This window comes from Oenanthe melanoleuca, chromosome 1A, assembly GCF_029582105.1.
Source record: "Oenanthe melanoleuca isolate GR-GAL-2019-014 chromosome 1A, OMel1.0, whole genome shotgun sequence".
Classification (NCBI taxonomy): Eukaryota; Metazoa; Chordata; class Aves; order Passeriformes; family Muscicapidae; genus Oenanthe; species Oenanthe melanoleuca.
In genome coordinates, this window is record NC_079334.1 from 45,624,582 (window position 1) to 45,646,190 (window position 21,609).

The 21,609-nt window shown below is 38.4% G+C and overlaps 1 protein-coding gene across 8 annotated transcripts in view; it reads left to right on the plus strand.

The window, feature by feature from the left end:
- The window catches only part of FOXP2 (forkhead box P2), a 389,384-nt gene that overhangs the window by 170,615 nt on the left and 197,160 nt on the right, over positions 1 to 21,609 (plus strand). The gene's annotated exons all lie outside the window — the stretch shown is intronic.

The following is a 21,609-nucleotide window of genomic DNA, read 5'->3' on the forward strand; positions in this document are numbered from 1 at the left end:
GTGCAGAAAGCAAATAAATAGTGGTAAGGAGAGCGAGAGGAAACATGAGTACAACTCAGTATTGTTAAGATAGCTAAAATATGGCCAATCTGTTTTAATAGAATGCTTTACTTTAGTCTTTTAATATATATCCTCTTTGGATCCACAAGGATCAAGTCCAGCTCTTAAGTAAATGGCCCATACAGGGATTGAGCTGACAACCTTGGTGTTACCAACACCATGTTCTGTTGACTTGTGTGGAATCTGTGAATCTGATGCTGTGTAGGGGCTGTTCCACACTCAGTAACAATGTGCCATATACAAGGAATTCCAGTTCACAAAGTCATGGATAGTTCAATCAATAATTTATCTATTAAAGGAATATATTCTGGGGCCATATCTAAGAATTGTGACCACTAATACAGGTCTTAGATTAATTTGTAAATAAGTTAATAGCATAAGCTTATAAATTATTTCAAAAGAAGAAAGCACTGTCTATCAAACTGTCTCAGCAAAGAAAGCTTTTACCAATCTAATGGGTATTAATTTGGTCATAAAAGATGACAAGTCTTTTAATCACCTGGATACCACACAGTCCTTCAAGATGGACCAAGTTCCACTCAGACTGCCTTCTCTGAGATACGTGTTAAGATGTTGGATACAGCTTTATTCAGTTAGACCTGCTCTGTGTTAGTTTTTGCTTTTTCACAATTTTAAATAAGACAATTAGTAGTGTTTTCTATGAAGATGAGAGATTTTAAGGCTGGAAGGGACTGAAAGGATTAAAAACTCTAGAATAAATGACTCAGACGGTAAGGAAGAGGGAGATAAGAAGGAAAAGAGAAGGGAACTAGAAGTAAAAGTGAAAGAATCACTTATTGTGTTTTTCAAAATTAAGTCAAAGGGGTTTTTTCATAGTTAAGTAGTAACCAGATAAAAGATGAGACTAATAGAAAAGCAGAGTGAGAAAACTAGACAAAGGGGGAGAATAACATTAAAGGGAATGCAGGCAATGAAAGAGAAAACAACATGAATTCTAAGATCAACAAACTATTTAATATGTATAAACAAAACTCTAAATAGGAGATAAGACAGAGGCAATGAGGTAAAGTAATAGAAATACTAAAGATTAGCCTGAGACAGAATTTCTCATTTGTGTACTCTAGACTGCAAACAACCTGACGTGTGTCTGGTTTAGAACTGTGCAACTTGGTGGGCTCTAAGGGCAGCCAATGCTCTCATGACTCAGTTAAAATAGTTGGATGTTCTTGGGCAGGCAGGTGGTTTTCCATATTATTTTCCAGGGTAGCAGATAATCCCCTCCAGTCTTAATATCATTGCATTTATTCTTGCATGTCCAAGCACTTCCCAGCTTTTGAAAAAGTACAGTAATAGTTACAATAGTTGATCATTTTTTGGAAGAGCATATTGGCTTTTAAATAGCATCAACTAGATCAATAGTTAGGAGAAATTTTTCCTATCTCTACATTCTATTAGATGGCATTAGTTAGAGCTTGAATGTCATGGAATATTCAGCTAAGGGGTCTAGTTAAAATCTTGTATAAATATTTGTGCAATGTAATGCAGTGTCATGTGTCAGTATTCTATCAATGTAAACCAAGCATATAGAATTTTTTGGAGATAACGTTCCTTCAGAATACTTACATCAGATGTATCCAGCCTTACCTTCCATGGATCAGTTCTGAGTATACTGGGACTTTCTGATGCATATTGGTGGTCTTCTGACTAGGAGAAATATCTCTGAGGAAGCTCCTCTCTGCTGAGTTTCAACACAAACCAGAGATGCCTTGGGTTATTCACTTGAGTTAACCCAGTGCAAGTGTGAATTAAAAGTTGTATCTGCTCCACCATGTCCTTGTTAGTTCTGATTGTTAAGGCATAGGAAATGTAACTCAGTGTTCTTTATGCTGCAGTGAGCTTAGTTGTTCACAGTGAACTGTAGGAGAGCCTTTATGTACTTGTGAGCATACACAAGACTGTTCCTTGATTGATGCTGTCAGATTGGTTGTAAGGGCCAAGAGATTTGCCTGGCTCTTTCACAGGAGGTGAACTATTCATTTGCTGAAAGGTATTTATTTACTTTCTCTCAGCCCCATCCTTAATATTTCTTTTCTAAAGCAAAAATATTTCTTGTGTTTTAGTCCATCACTATATATATGGAATTTCCGTACACAGTTATTTTACAACTGCTACTGTGCCTTTTTTCAGTTCTTCAGATTCCTTGCAGATGGCAATATAACTGGCATCTGGCCAGTTATAGCTGTGGCATACTAAAATCAGTCTGGTGTTTCTTCTAAGGCTGACACAGCACCCATCACTCAGCACCTTTATATAGTGGTATTCTGATAAAACAGCTTTGTTTTTGAACATAAGGTTTAAAGGTGATGGCACTTATCTAGGTGGAGGCATGGGTTCATCCCCTTGGAGGTGGCTGTCTGAAGGGTCTACTGTCAGTCAGTGACCAAAGAGAACAAATGTGTCAGCACCTCTTACTTTGGGGTCATATTTGTTTGCATTCCTGCCATACTTAGAGCATTTGGAGTGTTTCAAAGCCATGAGAATAATCATGCAGTTCCCCAGTGAGGTAGACAGCCATTACCTAAGTCTTGTGGGTTAACATTTAAATCTGTGAGATTAATGGCTCGTGCTTGTCCACCATGACTGCTAATCGTCTCTGAAAATAAAATCCAATTTTTTTTTCTGTCAGTGACCAACATAATGGCTCTTGTGTCCCAATCCAGTATTTCATCCTCAGGCTGAGCATTAGTTCACAAAGCTGAGGGGTTTCATGGAGAGATTTGAAGGAACAGACACTTACTTTGCTGAGATAGAACCAGAGGGAGAGAGTTGCTTACCTGTACACCCCCAAAAATATATTTTTGCTCTTTTCTCCTCTTTCGTTCACTTAATCTCTCTCTGAAATTGTTAAGAGACTAGCTAAAAATAGCTAACACAATCTAGAAACATTTTGTCCACTAAAAAATAAACCCCAAATTCCAGAGCAGGCTGATCTTACAGCTGAGTCTTTCAAGCAGGTTGTGCAGCCTACAAGGACCACTTTTCAGGACTGCAGGTTTTGCACTTAAAACTTCTCTGTTAAGAAAAGCTTGCCTGCTTAATAAAGTGAATTTTTTTTTCTTGTTTGGTGTTCTGTTGGGTTTTTTTGTTTGTTTGTTTTTTAATTAAATTTAAGAGCAGAAAGAAAATTTGTTGGAAGTGTGAGAAACAGATTGTAAATATGGGAAATTTGTATTTTATTACTGTGTTACAGCTGCCTGTGCAGGGGGGAAAAAAACCCAAGAAACAGAATGGAAGTATTTTTTATTTTTAGTAATAAAACTAATCACCTTCAAACAAAATTAATAAAGTATAGCATGTACTTTGAGAAAGCTCTGAAGCCACGTTTTTATTTACAACCTTTGTTCTTTGTCCTTCAACTTTGTTGATTTCTTCAAATAGCATATTTTCCCTTAAATGCTTTGCAGTGCATTTGCAAAGGTTATTAGGTAATACCATATAATTTTTTTGTATCTTTAATGTCATGCTAAAATCATAATATTCAACTATTATATATTTCAAATGGTGAAAAAGAAAACTGCAACTGTGCTGAGCTTAGGAAAACAGGATTCTTATAAACAAATTATTAGAGGAATGAAGTTCCATATCTGAATATTTTTGTTCTGAAGTAGAGCTTTACTTCAAAAGTATGACAGGGATGACATTTTCCTGACTAGAGAAAGAAAAAAAAATGCATGTTCTAAAACTGTTTCCCCCATCTTTTCTTATGCAGAGGTTTTATCTGCTGTTTAATGGGTAAACTTACTGTGAAGTATAGTTGCTTGTTTAACTTTACCCCTATTCAAGTCTTTGATTTTGGCAGGTTAGTTAATTCAAATAAAATTTGTGAAGTTAAGCACTTTCAAGAAAAGGCATAGGAGAACCTAATTTAACCTAGAGTGTCTCTTTTATTCTTCTGTTATTCATTTGAAGTGCCCTATCAGCTTGAACTGGCCAACTTCAGTCATTTTTACCCTTTTATTTTTTTCTCTAATGTAAACTGAAATTCCCTGCTGTTCATGGTATTTTAGTGTTTAGCATCATTTAATGAGCAGGTATCATTAAACTTAAAAGGTCCTTTTCTGTATATATCTGATTAGTTAGTGAAAGAACCAAAGAATTCTTCTAATTTATCTTTGCTTCCTTGTTATATTTTGATGTTGGCCCATTTTACGTTTCAGTGCCTTTTTATGAAATATGAAATTGTAATTTTGGTGTGGAAGTAGGACAGAAAGTGGAAAAAATCTTTGGCACTGTGGAGATGCTTAAAGTGGTATATCTTGTTTACCAATCAACTAAGAGAATATTATTTATTTTAAACTTTTATTCATATAAATATATGCATTAATATGTTTCTGCACACAGAAATATATATAAAATAGATAAATATTCTAATGTGAGTATTCATTATCTGTTCATCATCAGTATAGTTCTTAACACCTGCCAGTAACCATTGCAGCTGGGCACACATAAATCTGGCACCAAATTCTTCCTTCTTATACATCCAAAAATCCTATTGAACTAATTAGTGAATTTTAATTTTTTGCAAATACAAGATCAAGGTCCAATTAGTTGATATAAACTCTGTGAAATGGAAAAACTGAAAATGATCAGTTATTAAGACTGTGCATGTTTGTATATTTAGGTCTGGCCACTTTCAAAAAAGCAGTAAGAAAAGGTTATTTGGTTTATAAAATTCCTTTTTCCAGTACTTTACACTTGAAATCCTTCTTGAGAAGAAAGTCCAATTTAAGATCAGACTGTCATAACTGAAGGCTCATGTGCTCTTCATTTGAACAACAGTTTGCTGGACCAGGACCATTGTTTATTCTACCAGTTTGTTCTCTTAAGATCTTAAAGGTCTAAATGATTTAATCAATACTGAAATGAATCATTTCCTTTACTGAGATATTTGCCTAAGGTAATTCATCATTTGATAGAGATATTGCCATGTTTTAAACAGTGACAGCTATGGTAATTGATTAATGCAATCCAATATACCATTCCAGTTTCCATTTCCCATTTTTGATGTGCTAAAGAATATTCCAGCATTTTGATTTTCTTCTTATTTTCTTTTATGAAATAAAATCTGGGAGATAGAAACACTGCGTGAAGAAAAAATAATGAGGGTTGAATGGAAGTAAAGGTCAGATATTATGTAGAAAGTTGCAGATGGCACTGTATGTCATTAACATTGCTAACGTCTGGAAAGATGTAACAGTGCTGCCTACTGGTAAGATGTAGTACTATTAAGGCATTAAAGTCAATGTAGGGAAACTGTGTGTGTGTGCCATACCCTTTATTGTAACAACAGTGTTCTCCAGGTTTTTAAACCCCAGTAAGTATTGACAACATCCGTGGCTTTACATCAGGATTAATAACACTTTCTTATATGCATCACTTGAATGGAAAATGGATGTGCAAAATAAGAAGCCTAATTATTTTTCACTGATACCTGTAAAATTATGTCCTAACAGAATTGCATTCCAAAATTTTTGTAGTAAAATGACTTATATTATCTCTAAATTGTTCTTGTTGATAAATGGTGGCCTGCTTAGAAATAAGATGCCAAATGAAAAAAAACAGTCTTTCATGTTACTTGTAAAGGTTTGCCTTGTAAAATGCAAAAAAGGCTATCTTTTTAATAGTAGTAAATAGGAATACATAGCAGATGCAGATCTTCTTATCTGAGAAAATAAAATCCCTTTTTAAAAAACTCAGTGGTTTTACTTACAAAGATGGAAAAACTGAGACAGTGGATCACAGAGATTAAAAATTAATTTAATTTAAAAAATAATTTTAAATGTTGTTGTCTTGAGTTAAACCATTGAATTTGTAATTATGTGTTATTTTTGAAAGTATGGAACTGCTTCACCCCTTTGAGAATGAGAACCTTTTATTGAGATATCTAGGGAAATTGTGAACTTGCCACTAGGTGTGTGGTTTCAAAACAGGGATTGACATCCACTCTATAGTAAAATTGGGGTATAAAACTGGTGGCAAAACTCAGATCTTCAATATCAATGCCTAAAAATGTCAGTAATTACAAATGCAGGCCAATTATTTGCTTACATTGATGTAAGACGCACTTATTTTTGATCCTAGAAAAAAATCTCGCAATTATTTCAGAGTTAAGAAAGGGATGCCTTTTTATTTTTTATTTTTTTAACAGTGTTCATGTTTGAAAATTGTCACAAAAGCAAAAGAGAGAGGCCAAAGAAACAGTCTGGTATCCCTGTGGTAAAATCCTTTACTCCAGAAGTGAGGAGCTGGAATGCTGAGGAGTTCTCGTTTCATATGTCATCATTCATATGCACAGCTCCTTCTTCCCTGATGTAGAACCACTTTCTTGTGTTGAAACACCTTCCCTGGGAGTCACAGACTGTAAGCCAGGGCTGCCTACAGGAGCTTGGTATCAATTATGGAGATGATTCAGGGAGCTAATGATACTTGTTGCTAATTATCTTGTGCCACCTTGTCCTTGATTATCTTCAAAAAAAAGGAAGAGATGCTACGAGGAACTAATTCTGATATCATCTACCAGACTTCCACTTGAGGCATCTGTTGAGATAATAGAACTAGTTCCAGGAAAGATGCTCCTTCTACTTATTAAAATCCTTCTTAAGATAAATTGTTTGATTCTTGCTAATTAATAATGACAGTTTATTTAAAACACATAAATCAAAGATATATATGGCTGATATTGATGCACAGCTTTCTGGAGAGCAGCAGAAATGTAGGTATTTTGTAACTTCATAATTGCCAGTGAAATGTGAACACATAATTTTTAGAACATAATGCTTGATCAAATGTTAGTAACCTTCAAGAGGCAATTTTTGTAGGGACTCAAAAAAAGAGTCCAAGAGTACAAGTCCTGGTTCACTTGGACATGTTTCATGCATCTCATGCCTGATACTGCTGTATGCCCTCTGATACATATTCCATCTCAAATACAGTTTTACATGTAAATATCACTCAGAGGCAGTACTTTTCTTAAAACAATAATGCCACCCATACAATGAAAATGGAGTTTAACAGCACTCACACCTCAAATTTTTCACTTCTACTGAGAGCAAAATGGACATACCTTTTTCACTCCAACCACTTCTCCACCTTTCTCCTCTCAGTGAGATTCCAGCCCTAATGAATAACATTTGTTAAATGCAGTCAATAAAACTTTAGGATCACATTTATGTTTGATTAGCTTTGGTCTTTTATTTCTTATAATTTCATCTGACTGACAAATTTAAGCAATTGAGCCCCATGACAAAAAGAATTCAGTATATCATAACATATTGACTGAGGAAGCATTAATAAATACTGTATAACATTATTATCCATGTATCCTAAGCAGGCATGATATGAAAACTGCTTTTGCATTGTTGTAGTATTTTTTGCATTGTTCTTGCAGAATGAATGCAGCAAGAAAAATGTCATTGTTGATTATGTAAAAACTGTCTGAAACTGTAATGCAGCCATGTAAAAAAATGCAGTTTACTGTGATATGCTGTAGCCTAGTGCACAACAAGTAGATAAAATATTGTTATAATAGATTTAAAATCCATTCCAATATATACTTAGCTTACAGAGGGATATTCTCTTCCCTCATGCTTTAAAAACCCAAAGTGGAAGGTCCAAAAGGCTGTCAGTCTCATTTGTTTTTCAGCATGAGTATTAAGATAAAGTAAGTTTGACTCAAAAAAAAAAATTAAACTTCTCTTTTGCATAAACTACATTCAGTGAGGTTCAAGAGATTTCTACCTGCTCTTCTTATGGAAGTAGCTGAAATATCCAAAATCAGAAGAGGGTAGAGAACTGTAAAGTACTTTTTGAACTTCTTATCCTTATCTCAATGCTATTTTCTTAATTGATCATCTTTTTCACTTGGGTGCTTAATTGCCTGTTTTGTGGGTGTGCATATTTCTTGTATCTTCCAATGCAGGGATAAGCCTGTGATCTACCAACTAGATAAACATCAAATTGCATGAAGGTTTGTGGCCATAGCAGGATAACTGGTCAAGCAGGCACATTGAAGGATCAAGTGATGGTCAAGTAGATGAAGCTTATCAAAAATGTGAGAAATCACTTGCAGATAAGAAAGAGAACCCTTTTGTGGAAGTACAGAGCTTCAGGATGGTTTAGAACACAATAATTACTCAAGAACATTGAAAAATATTAAGGAAGGAAATGTGTGTAAGTGTATTTTATTTTGCTGTCAGCTATATTTTCTAGTGTTAGGTGGGTCTTTTGAGTGAAGTAACAAAGGCTCATCACTAGGATGAGGCTTGGTTTCACCAGGATGCCCCTGCAAATGACTTTTATGCTATGTCTGGACTATTAATAAGATGTGTCCAGGATCATCCTCATGTGCAGAGTCCTACTGCATAGAACAGCTGATGTCTATGGTGTAAATTGCCTGAGTTTTCAAAGCAATTTGTGGCAAGGTCCACCTGCTTATTTGGAATGGTTCCTGCAATGTTCTCACTTCAGAACTGTGCTGGCAAATTGTCTTGGAGAGTGCTGGCTGGCATGAGTGAAGAGCAAATTTAGCAGTTTAAAATGGAGGTGTTCATATTCTAGTGCTCAGGAGCGTTTCTGGGAAGTATTTGATTTACTAGTAGAGATCAAGCTGCCAAGGCTCTGGAAGTGGCAGCAAATGGTGACTTTGGGATTATGAATGGATCCTTACTAACCCCAGAGGAGTTGAGAAATTAGGTAGAGCTAAGCGTGATGAGCTTTCAGATGAGGGACATCACCCTGGGCTTTCAGCTGTTACTGCACTTCATCAAACTTCAAAAAGAAAGAATTCCTGTTGTCAAATTCCTGTTTCACTTGTGAGGCATCTGAGGTGTTGAGAACTGTGCAGTTTTTTTTAATCTCTCCTGGAGATGTTCCATTTTTCATGAGTAATTAAGAGCAGGAACTCCAAGGCAAATGGGATGTATTTGTAATGAAAATTCTTAGATGTTTCTGTGGGATAGGTGGGATGTTTTTTATGATCTCCTATTAAAAAAAAAAAAAAAATCCAAACATTATTTTTTAAAAATTCTTGTTTTAAACCCACAACAAAGCAATAATTTCTTAATATTGCAAAATATTTGAAGAATTGCAAAAGAACTAATTTTCAATCTGTAGTGTGCAATATATCTTTCCCTTATGAAGTGATAAGAAAGAGAAGAATCACTGCAACATTTTCACCTATATGTTATAAGTTTTGACTAAGTAGTATTTGATGTATCAGTTAAGGATAAGGATGTATATCAAATGTCCTCAGTACAGCATTGTGAGAAACTTGAGTGGACTAGCTATTTGCAGTGTGGCTGGTGGTAATAGATGGAAGGTTTTACTTGCAGACATGCTTTGAATACCCTGCTGAATCAGATCATGCCAGGGTAGTAGATATTACATGAGCCACAGGATCTATGTAGTTACTTAGATATTCCATAACACTTTTATTTGCCATGTCAAACATGGCATTTTGCAGGACTGCACACCACTTGTTCTAGGGCTTGCAGCTTTTTCATCACTTCTCCCTCTTATTGCTGCACTTTTGAAGAAGAGTACCCATGCAACTTGTGCTTCATGCTCAATGCACTGCTCCCCTTAGCTTCTAGGCATGATCCCTGTGAGCTGTGCAGTGTCCTCCATGCAGTTTGGGAATCACTAACTCCCTCCACTGTGCAGAGCTATCACAGTGGTGGCTCTTGGCATATGCAGTAGCAGAACTTCTGGCACTTAGGTGACGCCTTTTCATCCAGGGAGGCAAAGCTTTGGATCGCTTTCAGAGACTTCGAGGTTTCAATGCCACCTGGTATTTTAGGCACTTAATTGCTGGTTTGCAACTTGTCTGTGGGAACTGAGACTGTCTTTCAAAGATGGTTTCAATGTGTTTGTGTTGTACAATACAAGGTGCTGTAGTACACACTCATTCTGCCGGAGCTAGTAGTGATCCACACGAGTACTTCTGCGAAGCTCAGCTGCATGTCTGTGCAGAGATGCTCATTTTGGTATTAATGCTGAAAAGCCCTGCTGAGTTTCTGAGCTCCATTCTGCAGCCTGCTTGAATGCTGATGGTTTGTGTTATATTTAACTGCAGAGTGTAGTCAAGCCTTTAGACTTCCAAGTGTGACACTATGGATTCTGAGGAGCTTCAGCGTTCAAAAAATTTGTCATCTCTTCTGTCAAATAAATACAATTATTTTCCTGATAGAATTACTAATTTGTTGAGAAAAAATGAGGAAAAAAATAAACCGGCCATTTTTTCATAACTTTTGGCAAAGTATTTAAATGAATACTAACCCCAAATAAATTAGAATCCAAAGCTGGATTGTAAGGACTGTAAATAATAATATGGTAGGATAAGACCTGGTGAATCCTGTATCCTTCTGACATCTCTGCTCTTATTTAATTAATTATCCAGAGTACTACTAAACAACATGCAGTCCAGGGAAGATACTAATTGGTTAGAGGTGTCAACACTAACAGCACTAAAAGAGTAAGAAAACCTTTCAGTACATGATAAGTATCTGTACAGGGATGAGAAAATCAAGATTCTGTCACCATTAAATTAATCTTAGAAAACATATATATAATCTCATTTGCCATAGATTTTATTTTATATTTTTAACCATATATAAAGGTATCTGAGTTCCTATACAGATCACAATAGAGAGACCAGTAACACAACCAAAATTAAACTATTTTTTCCTCAAAGTAAGTTAATACACTTGAGAGAGAGGGTAAATTGAAATGCAGGAACCCAGACAAAAGACATTGGGGTGAAGAAATGACAGTGAGGCACACTGCACTAGGTCTTAGGCCACCTTGTTTTTATTCCTGTCTCTGCTGCTAGCTTGCTACATGACCTTGATCCAATCAGTTCCTTATTTTATGCCTCAGTTTTTTCATCTGTTAAAAAATGGGGATAATGATACTGACTTGCTGATGAAAAATGCTTTTTAAAATGTGGGTGCCATTATAAGCAGGGTATCAGATCACCAGGTCGGTAGTTAATGGTTCATGAATTTGTAACTATAATGTAAAACTATGTAATTTGTAACTATGATTTACTACAGGTAATTTAAATTATTCCATTTAAATATGAGCCTTGGTTAGTCAAAACAAACATGAAGGGTTTCAGTTTCAAAAAAGATTTTTTTGGGGGGTGGGATTCAAGTGACTTAACATATATTTAAAGTGTGTGTATTAGATTTTGAGAGGAGATGAGTGTTTTTTAAAATGTCTAAAGCTGTTTGGAGCAGATGCTCCAAAGTGTTCTGATAAGATACAGTGTAAGAATGAGAATGAGTAACCACAACAGCGTTATCTAAGTTGATACAAAGCTACCCAAGTTAGCTGTGAATGATGTGATTTGCAATGTCTTGTTGCAGCCCTGTGCAGGCTGCCCAATGCAGTTTTAGCACAGACTACTGCACAGATTTTGTCCTGGCTAATATGAAGAAGGTTGCTGTGTGGAAGTTGGAGCAGTGATCTGAGCACAGGCAGGAAGCCTGGCATGTCCTTAGTTCAGCAGAGCTGAATGAGTGTGACAGCTGCTCCGTGCATGCACAGGGAAGTTCTGCAAACACTACTATCCATCCTTTCATGTGACAACCAGAGATGGCTTGGGTGATGTCTACAGATCTTCAGGATTTCCACTGGCAATCCTGGCTATTGGATCATGGACTTGTGGTAGAATTGAGGTAGAAAGGGCCCTCTGGAAATGATAGATCACTGTGTCCCACTCAAAGCACAGTTCACTGAGAACAGGATGATCAAGGTGTTTCCTAGTTGATTTTAATTCTGAGAGTGGAGATCTGTTGCAATGTCACTTGACTGTGATTGTTCTTTTTCTCTCATCTAATCAAATATTGTTGTGTCAGCTTGTGTCCATTGCCTATTTCTTGTCACTGTGCACCTCTGGTTCCACCTTCTATACCTTACCTTTGAGGGTCCTTGAAGACAGTAAAGGCATCCTTACACAGCCTTCCCTTCTGAAGGCTGTTCTCAAACTCTCCCTGTCCATGATGTCCCTTCTCCCCAGCACCATGATGGTATTTTGGTGGACTCCTCATAGTCTGTTGGTGTCCTGTGCAGAAAGAAGCTTGTAGCACAGCCATGTTCAACTGTGTGTCTGGGCCCCACAGACCTTACTCTGAAAAGATGTGCTGGATCCTGGTGGCCCCTCCCCTCCACTAGGGGTTCTTACTGCCCAGTTGCAGTACTTTGCTCTTGTTTTTGGTGAGATTCCACATTGTCTCTATCCTCTGACATTTTGAGCTACCTCTGAATAGCATCTCCATAGTGTTTCCCCTCCACACCTCCCCATTTGGGACCATCCACATCCACTTGGGTGCATTCCATTTTATTGTCCAGGCTGTTGACCAAAATTCTAGACAGTACTGGTCCCAGTACTGATCACTAGGAAGCATCACTAGGATCTGGCTGCAGTTTTCATATAGCTCATCTCAACAAACAGAAAAAGCTGTGTTGGAACAAGCAGGTCTCGGCTGTGTGTGGGCTGATGAGCAGAACAGAGCTTCCATAGTGAATCTGCAGTACAGTTTCTGGCCCCAGAGAGAGCTCCTCTGCATATCAGAGATTATAGATCTCTCCACAGTGTGATACAGTCTTACCTCTAAGAGGCTGAAGTACAAAAATAGGGCAATTACCTAAAAATGTTAGCATGCATAGACCTCAAAGATATAAGAATAGGAAAAGAGTGTAATATGACGTGTAAACAGGAAATTTACATGTAAATGTAAAGTGGAAATTACATAAAAATTTGCCTGAATGTCAATTAGAAATTATTATTGAGAAGCATGTGATTATACATGTGATATATACATGTGATTATCACATGTGTGTTCTACAAAAAGTCTGAGTGTTATATAGTCAAAATCTTTTTTTTCCCTCACATTTACTGAGAAAGAGATGAGATGAATCTTTCTATATCATTGTTTTTTGTAATAATTTTGTATGTTTGGTACTTCTGATGCCTGTGGCTGTTAAATAAGTTCTTTGCTGCATTGTTACATTCTGGCTTTTTGGGCTTCATACTGAAGTCTTATCCAGAATAGACTGGGGGTAAAATACAGTGAAAGATGGGATCAGAGGTGAGCTGCTAAACACAGATATGGATTTCAATTATCATTATTATATATCTTTGTTTATGAATTATATTTTCTGGCTTTTATATTCTTATCACAGTGTAAACTGAATAGCTTTTTTCAAGATTATATGTGATTTCTAAATCCTGGGTTTTTTTCCCTAATGTGAAAAGGGAAAAGAAAAATGCTATTAGTCTGAAAAAGGAGTTTTCTTTTTAATGACTGGACTTGAAATGTAAAGGAAATCCACATTTCTGCCCTAATCCTGTAAGAAATCCCATTAGATAGTGGCTCTAGTGAAACTTGCAGGTGATTTAGCTCCTGAGTGTGATGATCTGATGCTACTTGGGATAGAAATCTCTGTTTGTGAGTTTAGTACTGCATGCACTCCAGATACTCTATACCACTAAATCAGTGTAAGCCTGGTGTAGTAGCATAATCTGCTTTACTAGTTAGAGTAAAAAGTTAACCTTTTACATGTATTTCCCTGCTGTTCTGTCTTGATGTCATTCTTTTGTCCTAATGCTCTTCCTATATACTAGCTCTTGTAGTTAGTTATCATTATTTACTTAAGTTGCCTTCAAATTAACACAAAATTAGCTAAACCCACTTCGAAGCAAAGTGTCTGGCACTCTGTTCCACTGCAGTAGAGTGCACCTGTTTACACTAGATCACAATTTTCTCCAAATGTCTGATTTAAAGAAAAACATAAATGATAATTTCAACTACTCTCATGCCAAATCCTGTCAAAACATTTTTGCTTCTGCACACCATCATTATTCGTTTATGACTGCATGGCCGTGGGAAAAGCTTTTCTTAGTTAATTACAGACATAAAGCCTGCAGAGGGAGCTCAAACCCTTGTTTATGTGGGCCTCACTAAAATAGCATTTTTTTTCCACAGACAGTGGAGAAACTTGTTATTTAAGTATATCAGGAATTTATCCTTCAATGTGTAAGGCTTTTTTATGTGGAACTTACCTATTTTGGAGATATACATGAGAGCAAAAGCCTTTCTGAAGTGACTGGAAAGAGTGTGGATTTCTGGGACTGGGTAGGTGGCACTGTTTGAAATATCCAGAGCTGTAGCAGCCAGACCTCCAAGACTTTCTTTTCAGCCCTCATTCTGGATGGAAAATAGCTTCAGTGGGTCACTGTTCTGTCAGGTCAAAGCCAAAATAGTGCAGAAGACCAGACTGAACTCTGTGAGTTGGAGCTCAGAACAGGAATGTGGAGCTGAAGTAAATGAGGACAGGAATAGATAAGCTGATGAGGCTGTTGCACAAGCTCTTTAAGGAAGGACAGAGAATGCCTTATTTTGGATGGGAGCAGATGAAAAAAAACTTGTGGTTGAAGGAGATTTTTAAGAAAAATGCAATTTACTTTGCTGACTTTGATACATTTCATTATGAATGTCCAGAGAGAAGAAAGGACCATAAATATCATTAGAATGAACCAGTAGCATTGCAATTCACTGTTTGAAAAAGCAAAAAGAAAAAAGAAAAAAAAATCTTTAAATCTAGCAAACAGATGAATCAAAGTGATGATGATGTTGGGAAGGATGATACTGTGCTCCTTAATCCTCCCCTTGGCAGGTGCAGGCAAGGGCTGGGATTTGCCAACACCATGTCTCTGTGCTGCCCTGGGGGCTCTCCAGTTGCAGAAGGCCCCTGCCCTGCAGTTGTGAAGTAAACTGAACCTTCAGTCCCTTTTCTTGGAGATTAAATGAGAAAGGACTATGTTGTTTTCTATTCCATCACACATTTTGGTTTTGGAAGAGACAGGAGTGTCTGTATAGCTGGAGCCTGGGAACCTGCCAAACTTGGCTGCTGGGAAGGGAAAACATGTCTGCAAGTTTGTTCTATTTTGAGAGTCCTTTAATATAATTAAGGATGGATAAAATAATTTTAGTGGTACCATTGGGGTTTTTTTGTGAAAATAGGTTTTCCCTATGATTGCTTGTTGTGCCACTGGCAGTGGGTTCCTGGGATATGCTCAGAACTGCCTGAAAGATTGGTATTGGTCATTGGCTACTAATTGCAAAGATCTGTTAGCAACAAAGGAGAATTGGACTGTTTTTGGGGGGTTTTTGGTGTTTTGTTTTGTTTTGTTTTGTTTTGTTTTGTTTGTGTGTGTTTCTGATGAAATTTTAAATGTTACTATTACCAGAATCAATGAGGCAGATGGGGGATCAGTTCATACTGAAATACTCAACTGTGTTCTCAGGGGAAGGGTTTCACCAATCACTCCAGCTTCTTTCATATCTTGTGTATACATGTCCTGGTTGTGGGCAGGACAGGGTTAATTTTTTGCAGTAGCTGAGAGAGGGTGCAGCCAAGGCAAGGAGGTTATTCTGCACCACCTCACATCATTGCTGGAGGTGGGGGAAAGGAACTCTCTTCTGGGTCCTGGAAAGATGGCAGAGGGAAGGGTCCAGTACTGTTTATTGTCAGGGGTGTTCTTATCTCAACCCATGCTCTTTACCTTTTCTGCCTCCAGTTGGAGGATGGGACAGGGAAACAGCTCATGGTTTTAGTGGGAGTACTACAAACTAAACTATAAAAATATGATACAGGTTTTCTGAGCTCTGTCTTCATGATGGTATAGATGGTCTGTGTTTCTCTAAAATGTAAATGGTGTCTTTCGATCTGAGGGGGGTTTTTTGCCTTTTTTTTTTTTTTTTCTTTTTTTTGTAGTTTTTTTTTTCATGTACTATTCATGTCTTTCACTATTTTAATTTGCTGGAAAACAAATCTTGAAAATCTCAAGTGCTGTTTTACTTGGAGAAAATGGGTTGGTATACTAACAGTTTTTTTGTGAATGAAATATTATTGATAAATGGTTATTTGCAAGAAAAATAAGTGGAGTAATCAGTGGGTTGCAAATAGTGAATAGAAACTTGGTTTTCTTCTTTGTTGTATATTTAGATCTACAGTCATCATAAGTTCCTCCTGGTGCACCCACATTGATCTCTAGTACTGGGATGAAATCTAAAGCAGGGATTTAGACACCTCTCTCCCTCCAACTTGTTCTAGTTTATTTTATTGCCAAAACCTCTCAGAGATTTGCAAAAACTCTAGATCAAGAACATATTTGCAGTTTATTGCAAACAGAGGCTTTTTGGAATATATTTGCCCAGTTTGCTGTTTCTAATCTAGTATCTTTTACTGTAAAGTAAAAACTCTTATTAACCAGTTGGTGCCTGACCATCTGTGTGTTGTAGTTTAATGGCAACTTACTGTTTGCAGCAAAACATGATCCATCCTGGATTCACATGGATAGAGAGATTTATATCCATAAGTGTTAATTACAGAATGGACAAGCTATTAACTATTCTTACTGGCTCAGTTTTTCAAAATATTAATAAATTGATGTAGAATAAATATTGCAGTCCTAGTAAGTTGCTAAATTCTTCCCCAAAGAAATTTGTTAACACTGTTAACCTTCTGAAAGAGAAAAAGATGTAAGTGTTGACATAGTGTCAACAATTAAGGACTTTTGGCTTTGAGTGGAAGGAACCGTAATCATCACTAGAAACCACAGATTTTCTTTTTTAAGCACACATGAAGCAAAATGTTTTGAATAAAACTGTGTGCATGAACTGCACATATGACATGCATTGGCTGCCTGGCTTATTCTGTTTCCTGCTGGGATCCTGATCATCCTCACTGTATCTGTGCCAGTTTCCACCCCAGCTTTCTCCTGAAGCTTTCCCTCCCAGGAAGCAGTCTGACAGCAGATAGGGTTTTTCACCCTTGGACTCACTCCAGACAGACTGACTCGCCTTACCCAGGACAATTCTTCAAGACAAGTCTGGTGACCTTGCTTGCCCTCACGTGTCCCTGTGCCATGCTGAGGGACACACAATTCACACCGTTGTCAGGACCCCGTGCTACTGATCTGCACCCCAATCCTCTCAATACTTAGGATACTTCAAACTGAAAAATGAATGAAAAATAATGATTGCACTTTGTACCTCATGGTCATCTGAGGTGCAAATAAGTTGCAGTCTGAGTTGTGTAAATTGTGAAGGTGGTGGCTCACCCCTTGACAGGTCCCAGCCCTGAGCAGTGCTTACGTGTGTTGGTGCTCACCAGTGCTGCTGGGCAGGGTTTGCTTCTCCAGTGTGTCTTCACAACCATTGTAGCTCTAGGTCCCAGGGTCACCATACATCTTCCCAAGTGTATTCCTAGACTGCTCCAGTAGGATGGCAGCAGGGGTTAAACTGTCTTCAGTACAGAGTGAGCTTTGGTTTCCTCAGTGCCTTTTCACTGCCAGTCTCTAATAAACCCTTGGAAAGTGAAAACACACCTACAACGAGTTTTCACTAATTTAGGTGCTATTCACTTCATGTCTGCACGCAGCAAACAATAGACATTGTTGTTGGAAAACTGGGAAATTAGCAACTTGGAGGGCAAAAAGTCAATCCTTCCTCTTCCCTGTACATGCTTATGATTGCTACCAATATTAATCACTGTTAATTGAGTAAGTTGGTGGAAAAAAGCTTGCTAAGCAAGCTTAACTTTAAAGACTAGATATTTGGAGGGCCCACTTTAAAGTCATTTATTACATCTTCTTTAATTATATCATCCTTGTTATGTTCTCATTATGAAAACACAATTTGAATAGAAACAGTAAAATTGTGATATCTAAATACTTAACCATAATATTGTAAATATATGGAGTAGCATTTTTATATCAGGAAATAAGTGACAAAATGTTATTTGGGATATTTTTTTTTTTTTAGGATTGAATATGGTGTTGCGTATTCTGTGATCACATATGCAATATACTGTAAATAAATACAATTTAAATGTGGTCATTATTATGTAAATACATGATTGTGTTTTCAGGGGATTGGAAGCAGATGATCTTTAAGATCCCCTTCAACCCAAACCATTCAACAGTTCTATGATTCCAGTTCTTACTTACCCCAGTAGTATGTCAGTTCTCTCATACATATAAAGGTTTTGCAAGGTTAAGCCTATGATTTCTAGTTACTAGTATTTAAATCAATAGAGGGATTCCCTAAATATTGGCTATGCTTCTTGAAATTTGTGTTACTTAATGCTGGTATGTACATTTCTTGTTCACATTTCTATGTTCACATTTCTTCCTCTTAGTTCCTGCTAGTGCTCAGGACTGTTATTAAACCAGCTCTTTAGCTTATCACTGCAAGGCGTGCTTATAGATCCTGGAGTACTAGAGATAGCATCCAACTGTTGCAAGAGCTGACAGTTGTCCAGAGGATTACAAGTGAGATCATATCGAGTTTGGGGGGATCCTGACCTGTTATATGTTCCTTTGCATAATTGTTGCTAGAGGCAAAAGGGCAGGAAGGGTGCAGAATTAGAGCAACACATTTGATGGGAACTTGTCATCTGAAAAACAGTTTGCATTGCCTGTCATCTTTTGTTTGGTAGAAAACAGGCTGTGACATAATACCTGTCATTGCCAGCGGGTTTTTCCCTGCACCCAGGAGTAAAAAAATCCCATGCAGTAGCAGTCAGAGGTCTGGGCTACCTGTGTGACTGCATAGGACCTGGCTGTTCTAGTGATCTGGATTTACACACAGGGGCCCACCTGACCCAGTTAAAGAGGGAAGGAGATATGGAGAGACTTAAAATAATTTTTAAAAATAATTTAAAAAAAAGAAGAAAAAAACAGAGAGAGAGCAAAAGTAAGTCTTGATCCTGGAAGAGGAGATGAAGAAATGACTTCTAGCATTGCTTTTGGACCAGAAAGAATTCAGTGCAGAAGGGAGAATGGTCGAGGCAGACCATGCCAAGTGTACCTCTAGGTTGTTAGTAGGGAGATGGGCCAAAACTTCTAGCAATGAGAGGAAGTGTGGAATTGAAAATTTAGTTTCTAGTGAAAAAATGGGAAGTGAAAGAGAGAGAGAAAATACATAATTCCCTGATACTTGAAAACGTTATTTTTTAATTACAGAATAGTACCCAGTGTTGTGACATCTGTGGGAAATTCATGCCTTAGAATTAGTTCTAATCTGCATAATAGAGTAGGTGTGTTGACTGTTTTATTTAAGAGTGTGGAGTGTGTTTTAGGAGATGATGATGGTGGTGATGTTGATGATAGGAATACTAAAGATTAAAAGGTTTTTGACAAATGCAGTGGTATCATAGCCACTGAGAAGCAAGTTCTCCCATGTTTGCTTTTTTTTCCTATCTTTTCTGTGCTGCATATGGTTTTGAAATTGTTGTTTGCTAGTTTATTTCTGACTTAGGCTTTGGCCAGTATATTTTTTTGTCGTTATAAATGCATGACATAAAATATTTTGGACTGAACTCAAGGTTAATGTAATTTTAACCAGCCAAACTTGACGTACCTCTGATACAGCTTTGTGGAAGAGGCACCTATCGCTTGATAGCTGTGTGAAACTGTTGCCTACAGAGATGGGCTCTTGACACTGTCTGCCAGCCTCAGGCTGTCCGCTTTGTGTCTGCTTTAATTGAAAATTAATAGTTAGGGGGTTGCTATGGAAATGATACCATTGCTTGCAGACAGCAAACCCAGCTTTTTGCAAAGAGACACTAGTGGTATTGTTTGTCCTTGTTGACCTCAGAAGTTCAAAAGCCTGGAGGAGGAAAGGAGATGCAAATATTTTACTTAAAAAAATTAATTTGCATATTTATAACATTATTTTTGAATGTCAGAGTTATCAAGTTTTTTTAACAAACTTTTGTGGGTAAAATGAGACTGTAGGCTTTTAAATGTTATGTTAATTGTTATTACACCGCTTTGCAGGTTGATAAGGCAGTATTGCTGAAGAGCATATTATGTTATCATTCTAGTGAATGTAAACAGATTCGTGTGAAAATGTTATTTGACTGATGTGATAATGGAAACTATCATTTGTTTCCTCTGGAGTACATAAAGTCATTTGTATCCTTGTATACATTATTCACAGTTTTTTGAAATGTGAAAGCACCATAAAACTGTGGGCAGTTGGGAAAAATAAAAAATAACTAAAAAAAATAGATTGGGAAACCTTATTCTCAAAAGAGAGAGAGCTGATAAACAAGCTGCATGGAACACTTAACCTTAATAGTAAGAGGCAAATTTAAACTCTTTTTCATTTATTTTTGTGGGTTTTTTAAAATGTTACTGCCTAAATAATAGTTGTATATAGACCATGTCATGTGATTGTGGGCTTTTTCGTGCTTTGTTCATTCCTGTGATAAGGCATGTGTTCATATCTGCGTGTGTACTGCCACCCCCCAGCCACCCACCCATCCACGGGGTGAGTGCTATCGATTTTTTTTTTTCTTAAGAGTGGGCATTCTGAACCTCTGTTTCACTGTGCAAAAACACTATGAACACGCTATTTAACGAGTAAATTCTCTATTAAAAAGTGAAGAAAAATAGCTAACCCGCAGAATATTAAACTGTTCTCTATCAGAGTGCGACAGAATAAGTGCTTTCAGTTCATTTCAGAGTAGGTGGAGAAACAGTGTAGCCTCAGGGGTTGAAGGTGAAATGTGAAATTTGCTGTAATTACTTACCCAAAATGTCTGTATTAAAGGCTATTAGAAGCAGTTATTTTAAGTACTTCTTTATACATATTCCCCTCCTCTGTTTAGAATTTAAACGCACTACAAAAGTAGAGGCAGATGTTACTCATCTGAAGGCACTAGTGCGGGATAGATACGGCAGGGCAGTGCAGGAGCGGCGCCTGGTCCCGGCTCGCCCCGGAGCGCATTGTTCGGCAGCGCCGGGCTCGGGCTCGGGCTCGGGCTCCCCCCGCGCCGCGCCGCCAGCGCCGGCTGTGCCCGCGCTCCGCTCCGCGCGGCAGCGTCCTGCACCCGCTGCTGCACCCGCTGCTGCACCCGCTCCTGCCTCCTGCTCCTGCACCGCTCCTGCCTCCCGCACCCGCTCCTGCACCCGCTCCTGCCTCCTGCTCCTGCCTCCTGCTCCTGCCTCCTGCTCCTGCACCCGCTCCTGCCTCCCGCACCCGCTCCTGCCTCCCGCACCCGCTCCTGCACCGCTCCTGCCTCCCGCACCCGCTCCTGCACCCGCTCCTGCCTCCGCACCCGCTCCTGCACCCGCTCTTGCCTCCCGCACCCGCTCCTGCCTCCTGCTTCTGCCTCCTGCCTCCCGCACCCGCTCCTGCACCCGCTCCTGCCTCCTGCCTCACGCACCGGCTCCTGCCTCCTGCTCCTGCCTCCTACCTCCCGCACCCGCTCCCGCACCCGCTCCCGCACCCGCTCCTGCCTCCCGCTCCTGCCTCCCTTTCCCGCACCCGCTCCTGCCTCCCGCTCCTGCCTCCCGCTCCTGCCTCCCGTTCCCGCACCCGCTCCTGCCTCCCGCTCCCGGCAGCCCGCTCCTGCCGGCCACCGCCGGCGGGGTGCTCCGACTTCAAGTAATCTTTCTCCCGAGTTAGAGGCCATAAAACTCAGGCGGTGCCATGCCCGCCCGGGATGCAA